General features: G+C 44.0%; 1 protein-coding gene across 1 annotated transcript in view; it reads right to left on the bottom strand.

Moving 5' to 3' along the window:
• The window catches only part of LOC138667100 (oocyte zinc finger protein XlCOF8.4-like), a 53,341-nt gene that overhangs the window by 32,865 nt on the left and 6,704 nt on the right, over nucleotides 1-13,772 (bottom strand). The window lies entirely within an intron of this gene.

Below are 13,772 nucleotides of genomic sequence, written 5' to 3'. Positions count from 1 at the left end.
GAGAACAGAAAACATTATATGAGAACCATTATTAATGTGATGATCTAGAAAATATAACAACTAAGAAGCCTAATTCTTCATGTAAAACATATCTGACGTAGGTAATTGGGAAAAAAAATGGTCAGGGAGACAGCAAATATAAACATATTTAAGACCTTATTAACAAAAAGGACACATTGTATCTAGGAAAATTGAACGGCTCCTCGAATGAGGAGAAAACTTTGTAAATTTTCTAACAGAAATGGGTTGATCCTGGTCTCTACACACTGACGAGCAAAGGGTAATAATATTTTGAACTTTTGACTTTCAGTCTCCATATCTCACCATCCACTACTGCTTCCAACATGAGACTACCATCAGTTTATAGACAATCATCTTGACTATCTCACACATAAATTTGACTTGGAAATATGTAGCATATGATAAGATATATAGATTCTTGTCATGTCATTGGTTTTTCTCCAAAACTATAACATTTTAATTTTTATTATTTTGAAAATCCATCTTTGGCTTTCAACACTACCTGAATCCTTCTGGGCATGCTCTCAATCAGATTCAAACACGTCTTGACCAAAATCTGATTGCAGGTCTGTTCTACACGTTTTGTTCTACACGTTCCCAAAATCGGTACAAACTAGTAGACTCACTTGGGTATGTATACAGATTTTTCTTCAAATCTACCCACTAGGGTTCAATCGGGTTTTGGTCTGGGGACTGTTGGGGGCCAATCCAGCACCTTTACTTCATTGTCATTGAACCATTTCTTTGACAATCTCGACAAATGCTTCTGGTGGTTGTCCTGCTGGAACACTATATCATCCTTTTCATACCCATAGTACTCAAGTGTACGAAGCAACATGTTTTGTAGGATACAAATAGCTCAGCATTGAAACAACCATCGATTCTGGTCAAGTATCCAACGAGTTTGACAGTGAAACAACCCCACTGAGCTTGAATGTTCCTACAATTTATCAATCGGTAAGCCCCTTTTTCTCATTGTTTCTTCCAGACCCATTTGCATCCATTAGAGCCTATGCTATTGACTCTTGTCTCATCGCTCCAAATCACCCTTTGCCAAACTTCTACTGTCCACTTTTTGTACTTTTTTGCAAACTTGAGCTCATGATATTTGAAGTCGAGGCTTCTTCATCTTTTTTCGAGCCACCATTTCAGACTTGTGTGACTTGCATTACTAGATGCTCGCATGGACATTTGTAATCTCACAAATATGAAGCAAACGAGCCACCTCCACTGCTGTGTTTATCGCGCCAGAATGGATAGACCTTGTGATGAGCTGACTTATTGACTCCAATATTTTGCCTTTCCACCTCTTGTCTTTTGAATGGATGGACGGACTTCTTTTCATATTCTTCCAACTGTCATGACATTCACATGATGAAGTTTGGCAATTTTCTTGGCCAAGAGACCACTATCGATGATGCCGTTTCTCTTTTCTTTGGAAATCTTTTCATGGCTGATCCTCGATTCGAACCAGTGGCCTTTTCCTTGGGAATCAACCTAATAATACACTGCACTATTATGGAATGTGAGAACAGGTTGTATTTTGTAGTGTACAGGGAGAAAAATCTTTTCCCACCACCAGGAGCAAAACAGTAACAATGCAGTGACATGACAAGAAACTGCATAACTAATCATATGCTAAATAGTTGCAAGTCAAATTTAGATATGAGAAAGCCAAGATGATTTGTCTATAAAATGGTTGCAGTCTCACATTCGTAGCAGTAGTGGATGGTGAGATATGGAGCCTGAAAATCAAAAGTTCAAAATAATATTACCCTTTTGCTCGCCAGTGTATACAGTATACTGAAACATCTACATCCTGGACAGTGTTCTTCACTTGGGTGGATTTTGTAAAGGGGTTTTTATTCACCTTGGAAAGGATTCTGCGCTCATTCACCACTGCTGTCATAGACGTTCAGGCCTTTTTGAGTTCCTAAGCTCACCAGTGTGCTCTTTATTACAGAAAGTACCAAACTGTTGATATGGCCACTTCAAACATTTGTGCTATCTGATGGATTGACTTTTTTTTTCTCTTCAGCCTAAGGATGGTCTTTTTCTTTTCCATTGAGAGCTCCTTTGGTGGCATGTTGTGGGTTCACAGCAACAGCTTCCAAATGCAAATACCACACCTGGAATCAGCTCCAGTTGTCCTTTTACCTGCTAAATTGATGTTAGATTAACAAAGGAATATTCCTCAACTGCCTTTTTAAATGAGCAGCAAAGCCTGGATTGGATAATGTTAACAACCAGTCCCACCCAGCTCTAAATCCCAGGCTGATTAAAAAACCCTGTCAATGCTATGTTAGTCGAATGAATTCTGAAGTGTTCTCAGCTATACTTTCTTCTCAGACTCAACCAAATGCAGCATGGTTGCTTGGATGCTCCTTCACAATACAGATTGACAATGACCCAATTAACAGATCTCAACCCCATTGACCATGCATTTCACATACTTAAGGCAAAACTTAAGGCAGAAAGACCCACATGCAGCACCTGAAGTCAGCCAGACTAAAGACCTGGCAAAATATCACAAAGGAGGAAACCCAAAGTTTGGTGAAACCCATGGCTTCCAGACTTCAGGCAATCAATGCCTGCAAAGGATTCTCTACAAAATGAACATTGTATTTATGGGATACATGCCAAACTCTGGTCTATGACCAAATCTCACGCACAAGGTGAATATATTAGCTGAAATCTCAATCTGGACAGGTGCTGCCTCCAGTGGCCATTTTATTGAAGTCCTGCACACAGGACCCAATCTCCCACTGCCCACACAATGATGGAATGGAAAAGAATTTTAACCCCTTAGTGACCGAGCCAAATTTTTGAAATCTGACCAGTGTCACTTTATGTGGTAATAACTCTGCAACGCTTCAACAAATCCCAGTGATTTTGAGATTGTTTTTTCGTGACACATTATACTTTATGATAATGGTAAATTTAGTTCAACATTTTTTGTGTTTATTTATAAAAAATATAAAAAATTTGAGAAAAATGTTAAAAAATTAGCAATTTTCTAAATTTGAATGATTATCCCTTTAATCCAGATAGTCATACAACAGCAAACCATTAATAAATAACATTTCCCACATGTCGGCTTTACATCAGCACCATTTGTAAAATGTTATTTTATTTTGTTAGCATTTTAGGAGGTTTAAAAATGTAGCAGCAATTTTTCATTTTTTCAAAGAAATTTACCACATTTATTTTTTTAGGGACTTATCCATGTTTAAAGTGACTTTAGGGGTCCCATATATTGGGAAACCCCCAAACGTGATACCATTTTAAAAACAGCACCCCTAAACATATTGAAAACTGCTGTCAGGTAGTTTATTAACCCTTCAGGTGCTTTACAGGAATTAATGCAAAATGGCATGACAGAAATTAAAATGTGTATTTTTACCACCTAAATGTTGCTAACTTCTAAACAGATTACTACAGCCGTCAGACTCTAAGGCTGCTATTTGGTCATGAATTGCCATCGCAAACATCAGGACCACAAAATCATGATCTGAGGGCACCAATTGGGATAAAGAAGAAGCCCCCACACTCTGTTAACCATTTATAATGATGTAGTCACTATTGACAGCAGTATCTAAGGGGTTAAACAGATTTAGAAGGCGCAAATACTGATCGTGGCTGATACAGCAAGTTGTCAGCTATAGTGCACAACCGACAGATGCTGGATTGTCATCTGTATGGGGAGGCTATTCTCTTATATCTCAGGTCAGTTAAAAGACGTATTGGCGGTCATTAAGGGGTTAAATGTAGGCAGGTCACTGCACAAGAAACAGGAGGCTGATGGAGGGTGGAGAGTCAGAACAAGACCATGCCCCCACGTTCTGCCCCCGAAGCACACAAGATGTAATTTTCTGAAAACATCATATAGTCAGTATTCTGGATACCTTTCATATCAGGTATCATATTAATCAGCATCAAAGCATCATTATAGCAATGCCATTAGTTTATAGGGCAAAATCCTGCTGACGAGCTCTCACAGCACATGGATCACACACAGACGGCATATGGATGTCAGAGTTTGAGCCAAGTATCATCGATTCTCTCGCATGCGATAATTAAAGCACAGGTGTGGAGAAACAGGATAACTTAAATGAGTTGTCCACTACTTGGACAACTTCTTGTCATACCCAATGCTTGGCCCAGAAAAAATAAAAAAAGCTAATACTTCCCTCCTGTATCGGCGCTGTCTCCGCGGTGTCAGCAGTCGCTCTTCCGGGGCTCTCGGAGTTTTGCTGTGACACGTGACGCTCGCGCCCAATTAGCGCTGGTGTCACTGTCTTCTCCTCCTGTCGAACTCAGCATGAAGAGGAAGCCAGATCTTATACAGCCTCTTAGACTTCCTCTTCATGTTCAATTTGTCCGAAGGCAGAGACAGTGACACCAGCACTGAGCGGTTGCCAGGGTCATGTGTCAAAACAATCGCACAGGAGTTCCGGGACCGAAAGTGCTGACACCATAAGAACGGCGTCAGCACGGGAGGTGCGTATAAGCTTTATTATTTTAAGGGGATGAAACATTTTGATCAAGAGGGGTTTGTCCTAGTAGTGGACAACCCCTTTAATTTATCAATCTTCTTAATTTTCTGAGTCAGTGGATGTCAGACTGCAGTCTTGTATGGGTGCACATGGTCTGATTATCGGATGCACTCATAGCTGCTGTCAATTTTTTTTCCCATGCCGAAAACATAAAACATCGGGTGGCACTCGGTCGTGTTATACGCTCATGTGAGCGAGCCCTAAGGGTGGGTACCCAAGATGAGTTTTTGACCCAGGCATCACAAAAAAAGTGTATGACTGTTCCAACAAAGTGGATGGGATATATAGAAACTTCCTGCCAACTGTGCTTTTATTTTACTCAGTGTAAACTCACCTGGGTGCTTGTTTTAAATCCGGAACATGTTAAAGGGATCCTGTCACCAGGATAGGCCGATACAAGATACGGCCACCATCTTTTGGGGCTGATATACAGCACTCTATAATACTGTATATCTGCCCCCAACACAACCTGTAAGACAAGAAAAATACCTTTTATTATACTCACCTGTGGGACAGTCCGGTCTGAGGGGTGTCTCAGGACTTGGTCCAGTGCCTCCCATCTTCTCGCCGTCCTCCTGCTTGCTTCATGTGCGCAGGCGTACTTATCTGACTTGTTGAGGGCAGAGCAAAGTACTGAAGTGCGCATGCGCTAGGGCTCTTTGACCTATCCCAGCGCCTGCGCACTGCAGTACTTTCCTCTGCCCTCAACAAGTCAGAGAAGTACGCCTGCACAGGAGCGCTGTGCCGAGGAGACTGTGTGGATGATGCAGGGATGCGTCATCCACATGAAGAAAGCAGGAGGATGGTGATTGTAAGAAGATGGGAGGCACCAAACCAAGACTTGTAACACCCTTTGGACCTGACAACACCGAAGGTGAATATAATAAAAGTTAATTTTCTTCTCTTACAGGTCGGGTTGAGGGCTTATCTACAGCATTATAGAATGCTTTATATCAGCCCTGAAAGGTGGTGGCCTTACTTCACATTGGCCAAAACTGGTGACAGGTTCCCTTTAATTTCTCTTGTGGGTACCTGAGTTTAATGTGCAGTTTTTCCCATAGACTTGTATTAGATGTGGAAAATCCACTGGTAAAAAACGCACTTGTGTTTTAGTGCATTTCTGCTGTGGAAATGAGTCAAAAACACATGTAATCTTCACATGACTGTGTCAATAAACTTTTGTCAGCCAAATACCAGAAAGCATCAAAAACAAAGCAGCTTTATTTAAACCATGACACACCAATAAGATGTAAAAACTACAACATCAAAACACAATAAGAAAACACAAGTAACCTAACAAGCTACTTTCCCAACTTTATTGTCACTTTATGGGGGGTTCAAAGTTTTAACAAAAAAAGAAGGACCGTTTTTTTCTCACTTGTCATCCGTATACAATCCGTTTTTGTACAGCAGCTATTAATGATATACAGGACCATTTACAGCTTCCTGTGCTGCAGAATTGCAATGTACCCATAAAAACCAGACACTACACTGAGGCTCTGTATGGCGTCTGATTTTTTTTTTTGAACATCCATAGACTTGAATGGGCGCGTTTCATCTCTTTTTTTTCACACGCAAATTCGATTGGTGAAAAAAAAAATCGGTCATCTGCACCGTCCCATTGAATAACATACTGTCCATTTTTGTCACTGACAGCAATTGGACCGAAAATATGATTGTGTGAACGAGCCCTAATAATGACTTGCTGGACAAAGATAACATGTTATATAAGCTGCACGGTGAACAATGTAACATACAATGCTAGAAATGCCATTTTGCAGCTAATCGAACAGGTACACAAGCAATATCCATGTGATCCCCATGACCTACAGTACAGACCAAAAGTTTGGACACACCTTCTCATTTAAAGATTTTTCTGTTTTTTCAAGACTATGAAAATTGTACATTCACACTGAAGGCATCAAAACTATGAATGCGTATGCAGCATCAATAGTAAAACGATCAAATGTTACAAATAATAATAATTAAAAAAAAAGAAGTTATTCTGACCCTCCAACGTCGCGTCCTGTCCGCCGGCAGGTTCCGGTGCTAAGGATCCTATGGGAGAAGGACCTGCCATGACGTCACGGTCATGTGACCGCGACGTCATCACAGGTCCTGCGCAAGAAGGATCTGCCTTGACGTCACGGTCATGTGACCGCAACTGTTATGACCTGGTGGTTAAGAGGCCACACTGATATGACCTGGTGGCTAAAACGCAACATGGAGCGAGCTCTGAGAAGGTGGTATCTCTACTGACCGCAGTCCCTAATCCTAACAACAACACTAGAAATAGTCGTGGGATGTTCCTGACTCTCCCTAGACACCTCTTCACAGCCTAAGAAATAACTACCCCTAAAGAAGGAAATAGAAAGCTATCTTGCCTCAGAGAAAACCCCCAAAAGGAAAGATAGCCCCCCACAAATATTGACTGTGAATGGAGAGGGAAATGACGTACACAGAAATGAAATCAGAATTCAGCAAAGGAGGCCAATACTAAACTAGATAGACAGAGAGAAAAGGATACTGTGCGGTCAGTATAAAAAACTACAAAATCCACGCAGAGTTTACAAAAATGAACTCCACACCGACTCATGGTGTGAAGGGGCAAATCTGCTTTCCCAGAGCTTCCAGCTAGCCTGAATAAGACATAGTGACAAGCTGGACAAAAAGAGACATATTTGCAAAGCAATAGAGTCCAAACAAATGGACAAACAAAAACTAGCAAAAACTTATCTTTTGCAGACAAGGACTGGCCATATTAAAATTCCAAGGAGAGAACCAAATCCAACCAAGAACATTAACAGCAGGCATGGACTAAAGCGCAGAGCAGGTTTAAATAACAAACCCAGGCAAGGCGATTAGTGAAGGCAGCTGCTGCAGCTACCTAAAGGAGCAGCAGTTCCACTCGAAACCACCAGAAGGAGCCCAAGAGCAGAACTCACAAAAATACCATTAGCAACCACAGGAGGGAGCTCCAGAACGGAATTCACAACAGTACCCCCTCCCCCCTTGAGGAGGGGTCACCGAACCCTCACCAGAGCTCCCAGGCCGATCAGGACGAGCCAACTGGAAAGCACGAACCAAATCGGCAGCATGAACATCGGAGGCAACAACCCAAGAATTATCCTCCTGGCCATAACCCTTCCACTTGACCAGATACTGAAGCTTCCGCCTCGAAAAACGAGAATCCAAAATCTTCTCCACCACATATTCCAATTCCCCCTCAACCAACGCCGGAGCAGGAGGATCAACGGAAGGAACCATAGGTACCACATATCTCCGCAACAAGGATCTATGGAACACATTATGAATGGAAAAGGAAGCTGGAAGGGCCAAACGAAAAGACACTGGATTGATAATTTCAGAAATCTTATAAGGCCCAATAAAGCGAGGCTTGAACTTAGGGGAAGAAACCTTCATAGGAACATGACGAGAAGACAACCAGACCAAATCACCAACACGAAGTCGGGGACCAACACACCGACGACGGTTAGCAAAACGCTGAGCCTTTTCCTGAGACAACGTCAAATTGTCCACCACATGTGTCCAAATTTGCTGCAACCTGTCCACCACGGAATCCACACTAGGACAGTCAGAAGGCTCAAGCTGCCCTGAAGAAAAACGAGGATGAAAACCAAAGTTACAAAAGAAAGGCGAAACCAAGGTAGCAGAACTAGCCCGATTATTAAGGGCAAACTCGGCCAACAGCAAAAAGGTCACCCAATCATCCTGATCAGCAGACACGAAGCATCTCAAATAGGTCTCCAAGGTCTGATTAGTTCGCTCCGTTTGGCCATTTGTCTGAGGATGGAATGCTGAAGAAAAAGACAAATCAATGCCCATTCTAGCACAAAAGGACCGCCAAAACCTAGAAACGAACTAGGAACCTCTGTCAGACACAATATTCTCCGGAATACCATGCAAACGAACCACATGCTGAAAAAATAATGGAACCAAATCAGAGGAGGAAGGCAACGGCACCAAATGGACCATCTTAGAACACCGGTCACAAACCACCCAGATGACAGACATCTTCTGAGAGACAGGAAGATCAGAAATAAAATCCATGGAAATATGCGTCCAGGGCCTCTCAGGAATAGGCAAAGGCAAAAGCAACCCACTGGCACGGGAACAGCAAGGCTTAGCCCAAGCACAGGTCCCACAGGACTGCACAAACGAACGCACATCCCGTGACAAGGAAGGCCACCAAAAGGACCTAGCCACCAAATCTCTGGTACCGAAAATCCCAGGGTGACCAGCCAACACCGAACAATGAACCTCAGAAATTACCCTACTAGTCCATCTATCAGGAACAAACAATTTCTCCACAGGACAGCGGTCAGGTTTATCAGCCTGAAACTCCTGAAGTACCCGCCGCAAATCAGGGGAGATGGCAGAAAGAATCACCCCCTCCTTGAGGATCCCAGGCGGCTCAAGAACTCCCGGAGAATCTGGCAAAAAACTCCTAGAAAGGGCATCAGCCTTCACATTCTTAGAACCCGGAATATACGAGACCACAAAATCAAAACGTGAGAAAAACAGAGACCACCGAGCCGGTCTAGGATTCAACCGCTTAGCAGACTCGAGGTAAATCAGATTCTTGTGATCAGTCAAGACCACCACGCGATGCTTGGCTCCCTCAAGCCAATGTCGCCACTCCTCAAATGCCCACTTCATAGCCAACAACTCCCGATTGCCGACATCATAATTACGCTCAGCAGGCGAAAACTTTCTGGAGAAGAAAGCACACGGTTTCATCAAAGAGCCATCAGAATTTCTCTGAGACAAAACGGCCCCTGCCCCAATCTCAGAAGCATCAACCTCAACCTGAAAAGGAAGAGAAACATCTGGCTGACGCAACACAGGGGCAGAAGTAAAACGACGTTTAAGCTCCTGAAAGGCCTCAACAGCCGCAGAGGACCAATTCACCACATCAGCGCCCTTCCTCGTCAAATCGGTCAGAGGCTTCACCACACTAGAAAAATTAGCAATAAAGCGGCGATAAAAATTGGAAAAGCCCAAAAATTTCTGAAGGCTCTTTACAGATGTAGGTTGAGTCCAATCATGAATGGCCTGGACTTTAACAGGGTCCATTTCAATAGCCGAGGGGGAAAAAATTAAACCCAAAAAAGAAACCTTCTGAACTCCAAAGAGGCACTTAGACCCCTTCACAAACAACGCATTAGCACGAAGGACCTGAAATACCATCCTAACCTGCTTTACATGAGACTCCCAATCATCGGAGAAAACCAAAATATCATCCAAATACACAACACAATCATGAATTTATCCAGATAATTCCGGAAGATATTATGCATAAAGGACTGAAATACCGATGGAGCATTAGAGAGCCCGAATGGCATCACAAGATATTCAAAATGGCCTTCGGGCGTATTAAATGCCGTTTTCCATTCATCACCTTGTTTAATACGCACAAGATTATACGCCCCTCGAAGGTCGATTTTAGTAAACCAACTGGCACCCTTAATCCGAGCAAACAAATCAGAAAGTAAAGGTAAAGGGTACTGGAATTTGACAGTGATCTTATTGAGAAGGCGATAATCTATACAGGGTCTCAAGGAGCCATCCTTCTTGGCAACAAAAAAAAATCCCGCTCCCAACGGTGACGAAGACGGGCGAATATGCCCCTTCTCCAAGGACTCCTTTACATAACTCCGCATAGCGGTATGCTCTGACACAGACAGATTGAAAAGTCGGCCCTTAGGGAACTTACAGCCAGGAATCAGATTAATGGCACAATTGCAGTCCCTATGAGGAGGCAGAGAACTGGACTTGGGCTCATCAAATACATCCTGGAAATCCGACAAAAACTCAGGAACTTCAGAAGAAGGGGACGAGGAGATGGACATCAAAGGAATATCACTATGTATCCCCTGACAACCCCAACCAGTTACAGACATAGATCTCCAATCCAGCACTGGGTTATGTACCTGTAACCATGGAAAACCCAGCACAACAACATCATGCAAATTATGCAACACCAAAAAGCGAATATTTTCCTGATGTGCTGGAGCCATGTACATGGTTAACTGAGTCCAATACTGAGGTTTATTCTTGGCCAATGGCGTAGCATCAATCCCCCTTAAGGGAATAGGACTCTGCAAAGGCTCCAAGGAAAAATCACAGTGCTTGGCAAATTCTAAGTCCATTAAGTTCAGGGCAGCGCCAGAATCCACAAATGCCATAACAGAGAAGGACGACAATGAGCAAATCAGGGTAACAGACAAGAGAAATTTAGGCTGTATAGTACTAATGGTAACAGACCCAGGAACCCTCCTAGTACGCTTAGAGCAATCAGAAATAGCATGAGCAGAATCACCACAGTAAAAACACAGGCCATTCTGACATCTGAATTTCTGTCTTTCTGCTCTAGTCAAAATCCTATCACATTGCATAGAGTCAGGACTTTGCTCAGAGGACACTGCCATATGGTGCACCACCTTGCGCTCACGCAAGCGCCGATCAATCTGAATTGCTAGAGACATAGATTCGCTCAAACCGGTAGGCGTAGGAAAGCTGTTCTGGCTGGCAATCAGGCAACACAGCGTGCAGTAATCAGCGCACATACAGAGATCTGGCAATAACCAAAAACAATAGGACGAGCTCTGAGACGTGGAATCTCTGTAGACTGCAGTACCTGATCTATCCTCACACAACTATAAGCAGCAGTGGATTGCGCCTATAACTACCTATGCAACTCGGCACTGCCTGAGGAGCTGACTAGCCTGAAGATAGAAATACAAGCCTGACTTACCTCAGAGAAATACCCCAAAGGAATAGGCAGCCCCCCACATATAATGACTGTTAGCAAGATGAAAAGACAAACGTAGGAATGAAATAGATTCAGCAAAGTGAGGCCCGATATTCTAGACAGAGCGAGGATAGCAAAGAGAACTATGCAGTCTACAAAAACCCTAAAACGAAAACCACGCAAAGGGGCAAAAAGACCCACCGTGCCGAACTAACAGCACGGCGGTGCACCCCTTTGCTTCTCAGAGCTTCCAGCAAAAGTTAATAGCAAGCTGGACAGAAAAAAACAGAAAACAAACTAGAAGCACTTATCTAGCAGAGCAGCAGGCCCAAGGAAAGATGCAGTAGCTCAGATCCAACACTGGAACATTGACAAGGAGCAAGGAAGACAGACTCAGGTGGAGCTAAATAGCAAGGCAGCCAACGAGCTCACCAAAACACCTGAGGGAGGAAGCCCAGAGACTGCAATACCACTTGTGACCACAGAAGTGAACTCAGCCACAGAATTCACAACAGTACCCCCCCCTTGAGGAGGGGTCACCGAACCCTCACCAGAACCCCCAGGCCGACCAGGATGAGCCACATGAAAGGCACGAACAAGATCTGGGGCATGGACATCAGAGGCAAAAACCCAGGAATTATCTTCCTGAGCATAACCCTTCCATTTGACCAGATACTGGAGTTTCCGTCTAGAGACACGAGAATCCAAAATCTTCTCCACAATATACTCCAATTCCCCCTCCACCAAAACAGGGGCAGGAGGCTCCACAGATGGAACCATAGGTGCCACGCATCTCCTCAACAACGACCTATGGAATACATTATGTATGGAAAAGGAGTCTGGGAGGGTCAGACGAAAAGACACCGGATTGAGAATCTCAGAAATCCTATACGGACCAATAAAACGAGGTTTAAATTTAGGAGAGGAAACCTTCATAGGAATATGACGAGAAGATAACCAAACCAGATCCCCAACACGAAGTCGGGGTCCCACACGGCGTCTGCGATTAGCGAAAAGCTGAGCCTTCTCCTGGGACAAGGTCAAATTGTCCACCACCTGAGTCCAGATCTGCTGCAACCTGTCCACCACAGAATCCACACCAGGACAGTCCGAAGACTCAACCTGTCCTGAAGAGAAACGAGGATGGAACCCAGAATTGCAGAAAAATGGAGAGACCAAGGTAGCCGAGCTGGCCCGATTATTAAGGGCGAACTCAGCCAACGGCAAAAATGACACCCAATCATCCTGGTCAGCGGAAACAAAACATCTCAGATATGTTTCCAAGGTCTGATTGGCTCGTTCGGTCTGGCCATTAGTCTGAGGATGGAAGGCCGAGGAGAAAGATAGGTCAATGCCCATCCTACCACAAAAGGCTCGCCAGAACCTCGAGACAAACTGGGAACCTCTGTCAGAAACAATATTCTCAGGAATGCCATGTAAACGAACCACATGCTGGAAGAACAAAGGCACCAAATCAGAGGAGGAAGGCAATTTAACCAAGGGCACCAGATGGACCATTTTAGAAAAGCGATCACAGACCACCCAAATGACCGACATTTTTTGAGAAACGGGAAGGTCAGAAATGAAATCCATCGAAATATGTGTCCAAGGCCTCTTCGGGACCGGCAAGGGCAAAAGCAACCCACTGGCACGTGAACAGCAGGGCTTAGCCCTAGCACAAATACCACAGGACTGCACAAAAGCACGCACATCCCGTGACAGAGATGGCCACCAGAAGGATCTAGCAACCAACTCCCTGGTACCAAAGATTCCTGGATGACCGGCCAGCACCGAACAATGAAGTTCAGAGATAACTTTACTAGTCCACCTATCAGGGACGAACAGTTTCTCGGCCGGACAACGATCAGGTTTATTAGCCTGAAATTTCTGCAACACTCTCCGCAAATCAGGGGAGATGGCAGACACAATGACTCCTTCCTTGAGGATACTCGCCGGCTCAGATAACCCCGGAGAGTCGGGCACAAAACTCCTAGACAGAGCATCCGCCTTCACATTTTTAGAGCCCGAAAGGTATGAAATCACAAAATCAAAACGAGCAAAAAATAACGACCAACGGGCCTGTCTAGGATTCAAGCGCTTGGCAGACTCAAGATAAGTAAGGTTCTTATGATCAGTCAAAACCACCACGCGATGCTTAGCACCCTCAAGCCAATGACGCCACTCCTCGAATGCCCACTTCATGGCCAGCAACTCTCGGTTGCCCACATCATAATTACGCTCAGCAGCAGAAAATTTCCTGGAAAAGAAAGCACATGGTTTGAACACTGAGCAACCAGAACCTCTCTGTGACAAAACCGCCCCTGCACCAATCTCAGAAGCATCAACCTCGACCTGGAACGGAAGAGAAACATCAGGTTGACACAACACAGGGGCACAGCAAAAACGACGCTTCAACTCCT

The sequence above is a fragment of the Ranitomeya imitator genome, chromosome 2 (genome assembly GCF_032444005.1).
Source record: "Ranitomeya imitator isolate aRanImi1 chromosome 2, aRanImi1.pri, whole genome shotgun sequence".
Taxonomy (NCBI): domain Eukaryota; kingdom Metazoa; phylum Chordata; class Amphibia; order Anura; family Dendrobatidae; genus Ranitomeya; species Ranitomeya imitator.
This window is presented reverse-complemented; position numbering and strand designations above follow the sequence as displayed.